This window comes from Bos grunniens, chromosome 6 (assembly GCF_055505025.1).
Source record: "Bos grunniens cultivar Pamir isolate PY7600 chromosome 6, Bosgru_T2T1.0, whole genome shotgun sequence".
Classification (NCBI taxonomy): Eukaryota; Metazoa; Chordata; class Mammalia; order Artiodactyla; family Bovidae; genus Bos; species Bos grunniens.
The window spans coordinates 95814352-95829675 of NC_141170.1; the positions used below are offsets into that span (position 1 = coordinate 95814352).

The window sequence follows — 15324 nt, forward strand, 5'->3', positions numbered from 1 at the left end:
GATGTACTGTGCATAGAAGTTAAATAAGCAGGGTGACAATATACAGCCTTGACATACTCCTTTTCCTATTTGAAATCGGTCTGTTGTTCCATGTCCAGCTCTAACTGTTGCTTCCTGACCTGCATATAGGTTTCTCAAGAGGCAGGTCAGGTGGTCTGGTATTTCCATGTCTTTCAGAATTTTCCACAGTTTATTGTGATCCACACAGTCAAAGGCTTTGGCATAGTCAATAAAGCAGAAATAGATGTTTTTCTGGAACTCTCTTGCTTTTTCCATGATCCAGCGGATGTTGGCAATTTGATCTCTGGTTCCTCTCCCTTTTCTAAAACCAGCTTGAACATCTGGAAGTTCACGGTTCATGTATTGCTGAAGCCTGGCTTGGAGAATGTTGAGTATTACTTTACTAGCATGTGAGATGAGTGCAATTGTGCGGTAGTTTGAGCATTCTTTGGCATTGCCTTTGTTTGGGATTGGAATGAAAACTGACCTTTTCCAGTCCTGTGGCCACTGCTGAGTTTTCCAGATTTGCTGGCATATTGAGTGAAGCACTTTCACAGCATTATCTTTCAGGATTTGAAATAGCTCAACTGGAATTCCATCACCTCCACTAGCTTTGTTCATAGTGATGCTTTCTAAGGCCCACTTGACTGTCTAGTCAAGAGTATGGTTTTTCCAGTGGTCAGGTATGGATGTGAGAGTTGGACTGTGAAGAAAACTGAGTGCCAAAGAATTGATGCTTTTGAAACTGGTGTTGGAGAAGATTATTGAGAGTCCCTCAGACTGCAAGGAGATCCTACCAGTCCATCCTAAAGGAGATCAGTCCTGGGTGTTCATTGGAAGGACTGATGCTAAAGCTGAAACTCCAGTACTTTGGCCATCTCATGCGAAGAGTTGACTCATTGGAAAAGACCCTGATGCTGGGAGGGATTGGGGGCAGGAGGAGAAGGGGACGACAGAGGATGAGATGGCTGGATGGCACCACTGACTCGATGGACATGAGTTTGAGTGAACTCCAGGAGTTGGTGAAGGACAGGGAGGCCTGGCATGCTGTGATTCATGGGGTCACAAGGAGTCAGACACGACTGAACGACTGAACTGAACTGAATTGAACTGAAAGGAAGGCTATATATTGAGAGTACTAATCAGTTAAGTAGGAAATTTTCTCATAATGTCTGTATAGATAAAAGTACAGAGTAACACAGTGTTTTAAGAAAGCTCTTGAGTTAAACAACCTGGAACTAAATCCTGCCTTAGATTCACTATTTCTTAGCTAAGTTATCTTGGACAAGTTATACAAGTGTTCTAAACTTCAAATTCCTCATTTTATAAAGAAGGAAATTACATTAGCAGCTATTTCATGAAGTTGTTGTCATGGTTATAAAACCATGTATGTAACTATTATGTATAGAATATGTTAACAAGATCCTCCCATATAGTACAGGGAACTTTATTCAATACCCTGTGATAAACCATGATAGAACAGAATATGAAAAAGAATATGCAACTGAATACTTTGCTGTACTGCAGAAATTGACACCACATTGTAAATGAACTATACTTCAAAATAAAAAATTAAGAAAAAAAAAACCATAAAACTCTTTGTACAGAGTCTAACATAATAAGGATCAACAAATGGATAGGTATCATTGTTCAATATATATAATCATTGTTTCTCAGGTGGTTTTAAGCAAATAATGAAAAATCATTCATGCAGGTTAATATGTTTGGCATTATGTTTATGCAGCCAGTCACATCTTCTATTATTGTTCAACATATAAAATAGTGTCAAAACAGAATCAATGATTTTTAAAAATCCACATCTAAATACATTATCATAATTTATAAGAACATCAGAAACAAAGGGAAAATTATATAAACTATACCCTAGAGAGAAAGAACAGATAACCATAAAGAGAACAATAAAAATTGCTGTCACATGTCCAGGACATTGGAAGAAAGGAGACAATGAAGTAACATTTTTACACTGTAAAAAACTTAATATTTGAACTTAGGATATATTCTGCTAAAATATTAATTTCAAAATGAGAGTGAAGTAAAGATATGTTCAGACATAGAATTCAGAAGATTTACTACACACAAAAAAAACACACTTTTAAAATGTTCTCGAAGAAAGTACTCATGTAAAAAAGAGAAAGCAATGTAAAAATACTTTCATAAGAAATGAGAAACAAGTGTGAATAAGGAAATTAAGACCTTTTTGAGGTATAATATAAATAAGCAATTACCAAACAAGAGGCAGAAGACCAATTACACATAAGTTGAAAGAAATACCAAACCACAGCCAAAAAGAAGAAATATTTATAAGAACCAGAAAATCAATGTCTAAATGGAGAACTCCGTGGTGGTACAATGGTTAAGCCTTGGTGCCTTCACTGCTAGGGGCCTGAGTTAGATCCCTGGTCAGGGAGATAAGATCCCACAAGCAGCGCAGCATAGCCAAAAAAAAAACGTCTAAATGATACCAACATAAAAAAAAAACTAAGAAAAAGCTGAGCATGGAAACAGAACAAGGGAAAAAATGAATAGTGCATTGACCTTTAATCTTAGGAAAACCCACTCAAAGAATAAACAGAATATGTAACTTTCAACTTCAACCAAGAAAAATTCACCTGTTCAATGAAGTGTAGGGATAAAAAATGATAAATACACAAGTTAAACTTGCAAATTAAATTAGAAACACAGATTATAAAATAAGAAACAGTAACATGTTATCTGTAATACAAAATGTTAAAGGAAAAGAATATTAAAAGGTTTAAAGTAAAGAAGTGATATTTCAGACAAATCTGAACCATGGAAGCAATACAGAAGACAGACAGCACCAGAAGGACCATTATACACCTGAGGAAGGAAGAGTAAATCCAAATATAATCCTATGTTCTATATATTAGATACTTATATATATTAATAATACCTTGTAAACTATATAGTATAATATATAACATATATTGTGGCTTCCCAGGTGGCACTAGTGATAAAGAAGTCACTTGCCGATACAGGAGACAGAGATGCAGGTTTGATCCCTGGGTCGGGTCAGGAAAATCCCCTGGAGGAGGTCGTGGCACCCCACTCCAGTATTCTTTCCTGAAAAATCCCTTGGACAGAGGAGTCTGGTGGGCTACAGTCCATGGAGTTGCAGAGTTGGACATGACTGAAGTGACTGACCATGCACACATAATTTATAATATTACTGTATATTACATATAAGTATATTTATCCATATCTATGCCTGGAAAATCCCATGGATGGAGGAGCCTGGTAGGCTGCAGTCCATGGGGTCGCTGAGAGTCGGACACGACTGAGCGACTTCTCTTTCACTTTTCACTTCTATGCATTGGAGAAGGAAATGGCAACCCGCTCCAGTGTTCTTGCCTGGAGAATCCCAGGGATGGGGGAGCCTGGTGGGCTGCCGTCTATGGGGTCGCACAGAGTCGGACATGACTGAAGCAACTTAGCAGCAGCAGCAGCATACACTCAGTGGAGTCATTACATCTCCAAAAGGAGAAAAATCACATATAACTTAATTGGTCAGAATTTTTCTATGATCTAAAAAGAAAACAAAAACATAAAGCTAAGATTTCATCCTTGATTATTCCTGTCCCCAAACATTATGCAAATATCTCCTTGAGATTTATTTCCTCTCAGAGGAGGAAAAAAGAATGCTCACTGTCCCCTCCACTGTTCAACACTGGTCTGGAGAATAAGTAAAAAGAAGTATTAGAATTGGAAAAGAAGAGATAAAGCTGGAATTAGTTGCCAATGATATGATCATTTGTAAAGACAAGCAAACAAAAGTCCAGAAACTACTAGACATAGTTAAGGCTGACAAAAAAGGTTTTGGTACAAGATCAGCTTAGAAAATAATTCTCTTTACACCAGAAATAACAAAACATTTAAATAGAGACAGAGATTATAAAATAAGAAGAAATTAACCTAATAAAGGTAGACAGCTTTGATGAAGAAAAAGCAAATATCTTTATGAAGCAATATAAAAGAGCATCTGAGTAAATGGAGAAACATTCCATTGGTCTTGGTTGAAACAAGTTGTTATTAAGATATCTTATTTCCCTCAATTAATCTTTAAAGATGTTGCATTCAAAATAAAATTCCAGCAGGCTATTTGTAAAATTTGACAAATTGAGTCTAAAAGTTACTGGGAAGAACAAAGGCCCATGAACAGGTAAACAATTTTGTAAAGGAAGCACAGAGAAGAAGGACTCATTAGTGACAGACCATAGAATTTTGAGACCTGGTGTCTCTTTTTGGTTATGTCTCCAAGCAAATTGCTCAGCTTCCTAAGCCTTGGTTTTCTCATATATATGATGAGTGTAATCATACAGCCTTTCTCAGTGGACTAATGTAAGGATTAAATGAAATAATGTAGATAAAGTTCCTGAAATGTAGTAAGCATTCAATAAATTTAAGCCACTGTTAATATTATATTGATACATAGTTATTTTTGTTTCTTACCTTCCTTGCAACACCAGAATTGTTTAGCTATGAGCATTGGGAGCTATGTATTTTTTTCTTCTGGAGTAAATAGCCCTTACATATGGAGCCTCTTTTTTTAATTTACAAAAGGAGAAAAAGAAGACTGCTTCTTCTTTACTTAAGGTAAGAAAATGAAAGTCAGGGACATTCTCTTCTTTTCTAGCCTTTAGAATATAATCTCAAAAAGACAAAAACCTAAGAAAACAAAGCATGCAAGTAGAGACTTTACTGGGACTGCGTGATGTATGGCAGAAATATTGAACCCAAACTCTAACTAGACTGCCCCTCTTAGAATCTGGTATACTGATTTAGAAAGAGACAGCACAACTCAGTCAATAGGAAAACTCAATAAGCTTAATAACAAATTGGAAATTTTAAGGCCTAATAACTTACTAAAATATTCATAACAAGTCGTTTCCCTTTTGTCTCTCACTTTCTTTATCTGTAAAATGGGAATAACAAAAAGTTCTTGCTTCCCAGCACAAACTCCTAAAGAGATTAATGAAGATGACCGTGCTGTACAAATGCTTACTTTAAAACAGAGATAAGTGGTGGTGGAACAAAAGTCTGGCAGAATTCCCAGGGCGCTCTGGGGTCAAATGGATTGCATATTGAAAAATTATCATCAGTGTTTCAAAGAAGGAGCACCACCAGCAATTAACATCAAAATAGCACAGATTTTTATTCTCCCCTCATTGGTCAACTGACTCATTCCTACCCATTGGCAAAAACTGCTTATGTCTTGAATGATAATTTTTTCCTACGTACAGATCGATCCAGGAGAAAACAGTATGCCCTTGAAAAATAGAAATCATATTGAAACAAGTGGATCCCATCTGCTAAAAAATAAATATCACGGAAAAAAGAAAAAAGAAACTGTACTCATTTGAATAACCACCAGGCATCCTGAAAATTAAGCAACATAATCCAGCTTGATCTTTTCAGTGATTTCTTTGACAGCCTGCATTTCATGCTGTTTTCAGAGTTTATAAAATGTATATTTGGAGTGATGACCTAGGGTGTAGGATCAGGCACTGAACATGTGCAGGGCAGTGCCAAGATTTCACAACCTGAACACTGGCAGTGGCACTGAAGAACCGCTACTGATGGCATTCAGGGTTCTCAGGGCCAGGTGTTCCCATTTGTACTCCTGTGATTAAGGTGATAACCAAGGGAAGCACAGGTCCAGAGTGGAGCAAGCAAAGGCGGTAGAGCATTTAACTGTAGAGTAGAGCAAGCGAGAAGCAGAATTAAAGGCTTTTGGTGGAGGATGGTGCATTAGCCTGGACAATTCTAATCTTGAGGAGGGTGAGGAAATCCAGGGATGTAAATGAGTTTATGAATTGCAGCCACAAGGACTGTCTAATAGCAAGAGAAGCCTTCTTAGAGATCAAGGTGGTCTTGGCTCCTTCAGTTCAGTTCAGTTCAGTTCGTTCACTCAGTCATGTGCAAATCTTCGCAACCCCATGGACTGTAGCACACCAGGCTTCCCTGTCCATTACCAACTCCTGGAGCTTGCTCAAACTCATGTCCATGGAGTCAGTGATGCCATCCAACCATCTCATCCTCTGTCGTCCCCTCCTCCTCCTGCCTTCAATCTTTCCCAACATCAGGGTCTTTTCCAAGAGGTCAGTTCTTTCCACTAGGTGGCCAAAGTATTGGAACTTCAGCTTCAGCATGCGTCCTTCCAATGAATATTCAGAACTGATTTCCTTTAGAATTGACTGATTGTATCTCCTTGCAGTCCAAAGGACTCTTAAAAGTCTTCTCCAACACCACAGTTCAAAAGCAGCAATTCTTCAGCGCTCAGCTTCCTTTATGGTCCAACTCTCACATCCATACATGACCACTGGAAAAACCATAGCTCTGACTAGACGAATCTTTGTTGGCAAAGTCATGTCTCTGCTTTTTAATATGCTGTCTAGGTTGGTCATAACTTTTCTTCCAAGGAGCAAGCATCTTTTGATTTCATGGCTGCAGTCACCATCTGCAGTGATTTTGGAGCCCCAAAAATAAAGTCTGACACTGTTTCCATCGTTTCCCATCTACTTGCCGTGAAGTGATGGGACCAGATACCATGATCTTAGCTTTTTGAAAGCTGAGTTTTACACCAGCTTTTTCACTCTCTTCTTTCACTTTAATCAAGAGGCTTTTCAGTTCCTCTTCACTTTCTGCCATAAGGGTGGTGTCATCTGCATATCTGAGGTTACTGATGTTTCTCCCAGCAATCTTGATTCCAGCTTGTGCTTCTTCCAGCCCAGCATTTCTCATGATGTACTCTCCATACAAGTTAAATAAGCAGAGTGACAATATAGAGCCTTGACGTACTCCTTTTCCTATTTGGAACCAGTCTGTTTTTCCATCTGGTTCTAACTATTGCTTTTTGACCTGCATATGGATTTCTCAGGAGGCAGGTAAGGTGGTCTGGTATTCCCATATCTATAAGAATTCTCCACAGTTTATTGTGATCCACATAGTCAAAGGCTTTGGCATAGTCAGTAGAGCAGAAGTAGATGGTTTTCTGGAACTCTCTTGCTTTTTCCATGATCCAATGGATGTTGGCAATTTGATCTCTGGTTCCTCTGCCTTTTCTTTTTTTTTTTTTTTTGTTGTTGTTTTGTTTTTTTGTTTTGTGTGTGTGTGTGTGACTTTATCTTTATTTTTTTTTAATTTTATTTTATTTTAAACTTTACAAATTGTATTAGTTTTGCCAAATATCAAAATGAATCCGCCACAGGTATACATGTGTTCCCCATCCTGAACCCTCCTCCCTCCTCCCTCCCCATACCATCCCTCTGGGTCGTCCCAGTGGACTAGTCCCAAGCATCCAGTATCGTGCATCGAACCTGGACTCGCAACTCGTTTCATACATGATATTATACATGTTTCAATGCCATTCTCCCAAATCTTCCCACCCTCTCCCTCTGCAACAGAGTCCAAAAGACTGTTCTATACATCAGTGTCTCTTTTGCTGTCTCGTATACAGGGTTATTGTTAGCATCTTTCTAAATTCCATATATATGTGTTAGTATACTGTATTGGTGCTTTTCTTTCTGGCTTACTTCACTCTGTATAATAGGCTCCAGTTTCATCCACCTCATTAGAACTGATTCAAATGTATTCTTTTTAATGGCTGAGTAATACTCCATTGTGTATATGTACCACTGCTTTCTTATCCATTCATCTGCTGATGGACATCTAGGTTGCTTCCATGTCCTGGCTATTATAAACAGTGCTGCGATGAACATTGGGGTACATGTGTCTCTTTCCCTTCTGGTTTCCTCAGTGTGTATGCCCAGCAGTGGGATTGCTGGATCATAAGGCAGTTCTATTTTCAGTTTTTTGAGGAATCTCCACACTGTTCTCCATAGTGGCTGTACTAGTTTGCATTCCCACCAACAGTGTAAGAGGGTTCCCTTTTCTCCACACCCTCTCCAGCATTTATTGCTTGTAGACTTTTGGATCGCAGCCCTTCTGACTGGTGTGAAATGGTACCTCATAGTGGTCTTGATTTGCATTTCTCTGATAATGAGTGATGTTGAGCATCTTTTCATGTGTTTGTTAGCCCTCTGTATGTCTTCTTTGGAGAAATGTCTATTTAGTTCTTTGGCCCATTTTTTGATTGGGTCATTTATTTTTCTGGAGTTGAGCTGTAGGAGTTGCTTGTATATTTTTGAGATTAGTTGTTTGTCAGTTGCTTCATTTGCTATTATTTTCTCCCATTCTGAAGGCTGCCTTTTCACCTTTCTAATAGTTTCCTTTGATGTGCAGAAGCTTTTAAGTTTAATTAGGTCCCATTTGTTTATTTTTGCTTTTATTTCCAATATTCTGGGAGGTGGTCATAGAGGATCCTGCTGTGATGTATGTCAGAGAGTGTTTTGCCTATATTCTTCTCTAGGAGTTTTATAGTTTCTGGTCTTACATTTAGATCTTTAATCCATTTTGAGTTTCCTCTGCCTTTTCTAAATCCAGCTTGAACATCTGGAAGTTCTGGGTTCACATACTGTTGAAGCCTTGCTTGGAGAATTTTGAGCGTTACTTTGCTAGCGTGTGAAATGAGTACAATTGTGCAGTAGTTTGAACATCCTTTGCCATTGCCTTTCTTTGAGGTTGGAATGAAAACTGACTTTTCCATTCCTGTGGCCACTGCTGAGTTTTCCAAATTTGCTGGCATATTAGGTGCAGCACTTTCACAGCGTCATCTTTTAGAACTTAAAAGAGCTCTGCTGGAATTCTATCACCTCCACTAGCTTTGTTTGTAGTGATGCTTCCTAAGGCCCACCTGACTTCAGACTCCAGGATGTCTAGCTCTCGGTAAGTGATCACACCATCATGGTTATCTGGGTCATGAAGATCTTTATCGTATAGTTCTTCTGTGTATTCTTGCCACTTCTTCTTAGTATCTTCTGTTTCTATTAGGTTCATACCATTTCTGTCCTTTATTGAGCCCATCTTTGCCTGAAATATTCCCTTGGTATCTCTAATTTTCTTGAAGAGATCTCTAGTCTTTCCCATTTTATTGTTTTCCTCTATTTCTTTGCATTGATCACTGAAACTGAGATCTTTGGAACTCTGCATTCAGATCTGTATATCTTTCTTTTTCTTCTTGCCTTTAGCTTCTCTTCTTTTCTCAGCTATTTGTAAGGCCTCCCCAGACAACCATTTTGCCTTTTTGCATTTCTTTTTCTTAGAAATGGTCTTGATTACTGCCTCCCGTACAATGTCATGAGCCTCTGTCCATAGTTCTTGGCTCCTTAGCAGAACTTGTACAATTTCTCTGATCTTCTCCAGCTCCAGCCTGAACACTAGGCCTGGCCCTAAGGTGGTGGTTGTTGTTTTTTAGTCACTAAATCCAGTGAGACTCTCTGTGACCAATGTACTGTAGCCTACCACGTTCCTCTGTCCATGGAATTCTTCAGGCAAGAATACTGGAGTGGGTTGCTATTTCCTTCTCAGGGGGATCTTCCCAACTTTGTATAGTTTTTCTAAACCTTTCCAGCTCCAGCGCAAACCACAGCCTAAATGACAGCCCAGGCCCTAAGGAGCAACCTCTTTTTCTATGAACAGGCTCTTTCTAGGGTCTGGGTCTCTGTGCCTGCTCTTACTTAGAATTGCCCCAACCCTTCCATCTCTGGCCAGCCTCTACTTGCTTTCTCTCTACTAAACACTAGCTTCCAGGCTGCTGCCATGCCCGCTGCTCATCCCTCATGAACAGAGCCTTTCTATCTACTTCCATAACGCCACGTGTTACTTACACACCACGTATTCCTCACTCTTTATTACCTGTGCATGTGGTTTCCCCCAGATGATCTGCATGATCTAAGAGCTTAAATGGTCAAGCTGCTCTTCCCAAAGTATTAATTGTATCTCACACATATAAATGCTCAATAAATAACTGCTGAGCTTGTTTGGGGGTACCAGCAGAAGCTCAAGAAAAAAAAAAAGAGGGAGATAGAGAGTAGGGCTGCATGCCTGAGAGAGACAGAGAGAAGATAATTTGAATCAGAAGAAAATCTAGAAAGAAGTTAGCTATTCAGGATATGTATACATTTTGTTGTTGTTATTTCAAAAAGGTAAATGTTTCCCACTTAAAATTAAGTAAACAAATAAACTGATGAATATTCAATGTCAGTAAGACAAGAGGGCATGTTCAAATTCTGGAACTGGATCAATGGTCTTTGAATGCTCCCTAGGACATGCAAAAGCTGTGTGTCCCCAATCAAGATAGTCTTCTTTCCTGTAAAAAGAAACGCAGAGTTGTTGCACAGTTTATGGTGAGCATTAGTAGAAGGTAATCCATGGAAAAAATTTAGTTGACACATAGTTTGCTGATACATGGCATAGTGCATGCGTGAGAGCTCAGTTGTGTCTGACTCTTTGTGACCCCATGGTCTGTAGCCCACCAGGAACCTCTGCCCATGAAATTTTCCAGGCATGAATACTGGAACAGGTTGCCATTTCTACTCTAGGGTATGTTCCTGACCCAAGGATTGACCCTGAATCTCCTGCATTGGCAGGTGTATTCTTTACCTTTGAGCCACCTGGGAAACTCTGCATGGCATAGTACATGGGAGCTTTTTTGATAGTAATATTATTAGAGATGGCTAAAGTTGAATTTAAGCATATTTCTCTACAGGCAGTGTTCATTGAAGTCATAAAATATAATGGTTACCAAAAATGCATGGACCTGCTTTAAGTTTTCCTTAAGGGTGTTTATTCAGCAGGTTTAGGCTTTTTAATTTCATAACAATAATCTCTTCTCTGGTTTCAATCAACAACAAGCTACAATGAGTCTTGTTTAAAGCAAAAACATACAAAATAGGGCCAAAGGGTAAGGGTAGACAGAGGAACTGGATCCTCCATGGGGAGAGAAACCCAAAGAAATCTAGACTTTGAAGTGCATGTCCATGTTCACAGTACTCAGTGTCTTCAAACTCCTTTTTTAAGATTTAAAGACAAATTTTTTATCATGTGATAAAAGTGGCAGTTTCTTAGCACAGAATTTAAGCTTAAATTTAGAAATGGGAAGAGGTGTGTAACAAAGACAGCAATTTAAAATGACAGCCTCAAGGAAGGTCAAAGTGGAATTCTCATGGCATATTCTACCCAAGTTAGAACAACTACCACCTAACTTAAGAGCTCTTTTTTCTACCAGTATTCAAGGAGGGGAAATACACTTTCCAAGGACAAGTTTCCTGGCCAGTTTGTTTCAAAGTTTTATGTTGGGATTTGCAGTTGAAGACAATTGAGGAGATTTTTGCTTAAATTCACCCGGGCTTTTGTTATTGCCATTTTTATAATAACTATTGGTGCTTTGTTTTAGGAAAAGCTGCCCCTAACCTGTCTTGACAACTTATGTTCTATCAGAAAGTCTGGGAGACTTCCTGTTGGTCCAGTAGCTAAGACTCCCTGTTTCCACTGTAAGGGCCCTGGGTTCAACCCCTGGTCAGGGAACTAGATCCCATATTCCACAGCTGAAGGACCCAGCACGCTGTCACTAAGGCCTGGCATGCCAAGTAAATAAACAAATATTCTTTAAAAGAACCAAGAAAGTCTGCAATTATATCGAGAATACTATGTGGACCTCAGTGGCTGTTATATGAACAAATTATTACTTAACAGGTATGATTTTTCCATTACAACAATTATAAATGATAGGCCAAAGAACAGAAATATAGTCTATAAGCATTTATAAGATTTGCCATCAACTGAGCTGGGTGGCAGGTTCTCATTTAGTATGGAAGAAGATGAGTTCTTTGGAGAAAAAACATTTCAGCATTATGGTGCAGAATTCATTAAACCTTCACAAAAGATAGGTGATGATTGGGAATGGAGAGCTTCAAAGGACTGTTCTAATGGCTACATATGCAAAACACATTTTCAAGTTAAAAATGGAACTGCAATGTCACATCAAGGAACATCTGTCCATGTACAGACATTTCTTCCTGTGGAGGAGGCTTTAGATTCCCACCCCGCCACCCCCCCACCACCCCGCTCTGCCCCCGGATGATTTTGATGTAACCGAGACCACCACAGCAGCCAAAGTGATTAAATATGAATATCATGTCATATATTCCTGCAGCTGCCAAGTGCCTGTGCTTTGCTTTAGGGCAAGCTTTTTAGATGGAAGACCTTTAGCTCTGAAGGACATCTGGGAAGGAGTTCATGAGTGCTATAAGATGCGGCTGCTGCAGGGACCATGGGACACTATTACCCAATAGGAGTATCTGATACTTGGACCAGATGCAATCTACAGATTCAGTATGATCCCTATCAAATTACCAATGACATTTTTCACAGAACTAGAACAAAAAATTTCACAATTCATCAGTTCAGTTCAGCCTTTCAGTTGTGTCCGACTCTTTGTGACCCCATGAATCGCAGCACGCCAGGCCTCCCTGTTCATCACCAACTCCCGGAGTTCACTCAAACTCATGTCCATCGAGTCAGTGATGCCATCCAGCCATCTCATCCTCTGTCATCCCCTTCTCCTCCTGCCCCCAACCCCTCCCAGCATCAGAGTTTTTTCCAATGAATCAACTCTTCACAAGAGGTGGCCAAAGTATTGGAGTTTCAGCTTTAGCATCAGTCCTTCCAGTGAACACCGAGGACTGATTTCCTTTAGAATGGGCTGGTTGGATCGTATGGAAACCCAAAAGACCCCGCAGCCAAAGCAGTCTTGAGAAAGAAGAATGGAGCTGGAGGAATCAACCTTCCTGACTTCAGATTATACTGCAAAGCTACAGTCATCAAGACAGTATGGTACTGGCACAAAAACAGACATATAAACCAATGGAAAAAGATAGAAAGCTCAGAAATAAACTCATGCACCTATGGGCACCTTATTTTTGACAAAGGAGGCAAGAATATACAATGGGGCAAAGACAGCCTCTTCAACAAATGGTGCTGGGAAAACTGGACAGCTACATGTAAAAGAATGAAATTAGAACACTTCCTAACACCATACACAAAGGTAAACTCAAAATGGATTAAAGACCTAAATGTAAGACCAGAAACTATAAAACAGAGGAAAACATAGGCAGAACACTCAATGACATAAATCAAAGCAAAATCCTCTATGACCCACCTCCTAGAGTAATGGAAATAAAAACAAAAGTAAACAAGTGGGACCTGATTAAACTTAAAATCTTTGCACAGCAAAGGAAACTATAGGCAAAAGGGAAAGACAACCCTCAAAATGGAGAAAACAATAGCAAATGAAACAACTGACAAAGTATTAAATTCCAGAATATACAAGCTGCTGCTCATACAACTCAATACCAGAAAAACAAACAACCCAATCAAAAAGTGGGGAAACGACCTAAACAGACATTTCTCCAAAGAAGACATATGGATAGCTAACAAACATATTAAAAGATGCCCAACATCGCTCATTATTAGAGAAATGCAAATCAAAACTACAACGAGATATCACCTCACGCAGGTCAGAATGGCCATCATCAAAAAGTCTACAAACAATAAATGCTGGAGAGGGTATGGAGAAAAGGAAACACTCTTGCACTGTTGCTGGGAATGTAAATTGATACAGCCACTATGAAAGACAGTATGGTGATTCCTTAAAAAACTAGGAAAAAAACCACCATATGACCCAGCAATCCTACTCCTAGGATACATCTTAAGGAAACCAAAATTGAAAAAGCACACGTATCCCATTGTTCATTGCAGCACTATTTACAATAGCTAGAACATGGAAGCAACCTAGATGTCCATCAACAGATAAATGGCTAAAGAAGTTGTGGTACATATACACAATGGAATATACCTATTACTCAGCCATAAAAGGGAATGCCTCTGAGTCAGTTCTAATGAGGTGGATGAACCTAGAACCTATTATACAGAGTGAAGTAAGTCAGAAAGAGAAAAATAAACATCATATTCTAATGCATATATACAGAATATAAAAAAATGATCCTGAAGAATTTACTTACAGGGCAGCAGTGGAGAAATAGACTTAGAGAATAGACTTATGGACACGGGGAGTGGGTGAGAAGTATAGGAAGAGTAACATGGAAACTTACATTACCATATGTAAAAAAGACAGCAAATGGGAATTTGCTGCATGGTTAAGAAATTCAAACGGGGGCTCTGTATCAACCTGGAGGGGTGGGATGGGAAGGCAGATGGGAGGGAAGTTCAAAAGGGAGGGTATATATGTATACCTATGGCTGACTAAGACTGAGGTTTGACAGAAAACAAAAAATTCTGTAAAGCAATTATCCTTCAATTAAAAAAAAAAAAAAGATTTGTCATCATGATTAGAGGCACTCAGCACTCAGGGGAACCAAACCATCCTGGCTCATTAGATCTGCAAGACCAAGTGTGTCTTCTGCCCTGTGGAATCCCCACTCACTACTCTGTGCCTAGCACAGTGTTTATGCTCAATGAACATTAATGGAATTGATCAAATGGGTTCTGTTGAGTTGGCTCTAAATCTTGCTAAAAGTTCTTGTCCAAGTTATTCAACTCCTCTGACCTTCGGTTTCTTTATGGGCAAAGTTAAAATAAGACCATCTATTCTATATCATCTTAGTGAAAATTAAGGTGGCACATAAAGCCGTTAGTGCAATGTCTGGTATCACAGGGATTCAATAATTGATGCTATTTTCATTTTCACTCTTCCAGTTATCGAGAATTGATCAGGGAACATTTTGGAGCTTATTTTCAAGTCATCACAATAGGCAAATGAAATGTATTGACAGTTAGAGACATGCAATTATAACCACCTCAATAAGCTGAAATGGATAATCCTGGAATAAAATAAGAAGTGCAATAGTCAACCTCTGTTGTATTTGATGGCTGGAGGAGCTTTCTGAGGCTTGAATAGAAATGGACTCTAACCACAGTCCTAAGTCCTCCTTAACACATTTTCAGCAGTCATCTCACAGTTTTGATAAAGCTGCCTAATACCATTGATAAAGTCTGCTTTTTGTGGTAATACCTGTTAGGAAAAAGAAAAACTACAATAAAAAACACCTCATGCATAATATTAATAGAATGAGATTATGAATCTTTATGAACACAGACCACTGCTCCACTCCTAGCTCCATTATGGGGTACTATTAGACAAGTGAGGGCTTCCCAAGTGCTGCGAGCAGCAAAGAACCCACCCACCAACACAGGAGATGTAAGACACACGGGTTCTATCACTGGGTTGGGAAGATCCCCTGGAGGAGGGCATGGCAACCCACTCCAGTATTCTTGCCTGGAGAATCCCATTGACAGAGAACCCTGGAAGGTTACAGTCCATAGGGTAGCAAAAAGTCAGACACGACCAAAGTGATTTAGCACGCACAC

General features: G+C 39.2%; 1 pseudogene; it reads left to right on the plus strand.

The window, feature by feature from the left end:
* The first annotated feature begins 11746 nt into the window (after positions 1-11746).
* The window catches only part of LOC147371038 (ubiquitin-like-conjugating enzyme ATG10), an 80024-nt pseudogene continuing 76446 nt past the window's right edge, over positions 11747-15324 (plus strand).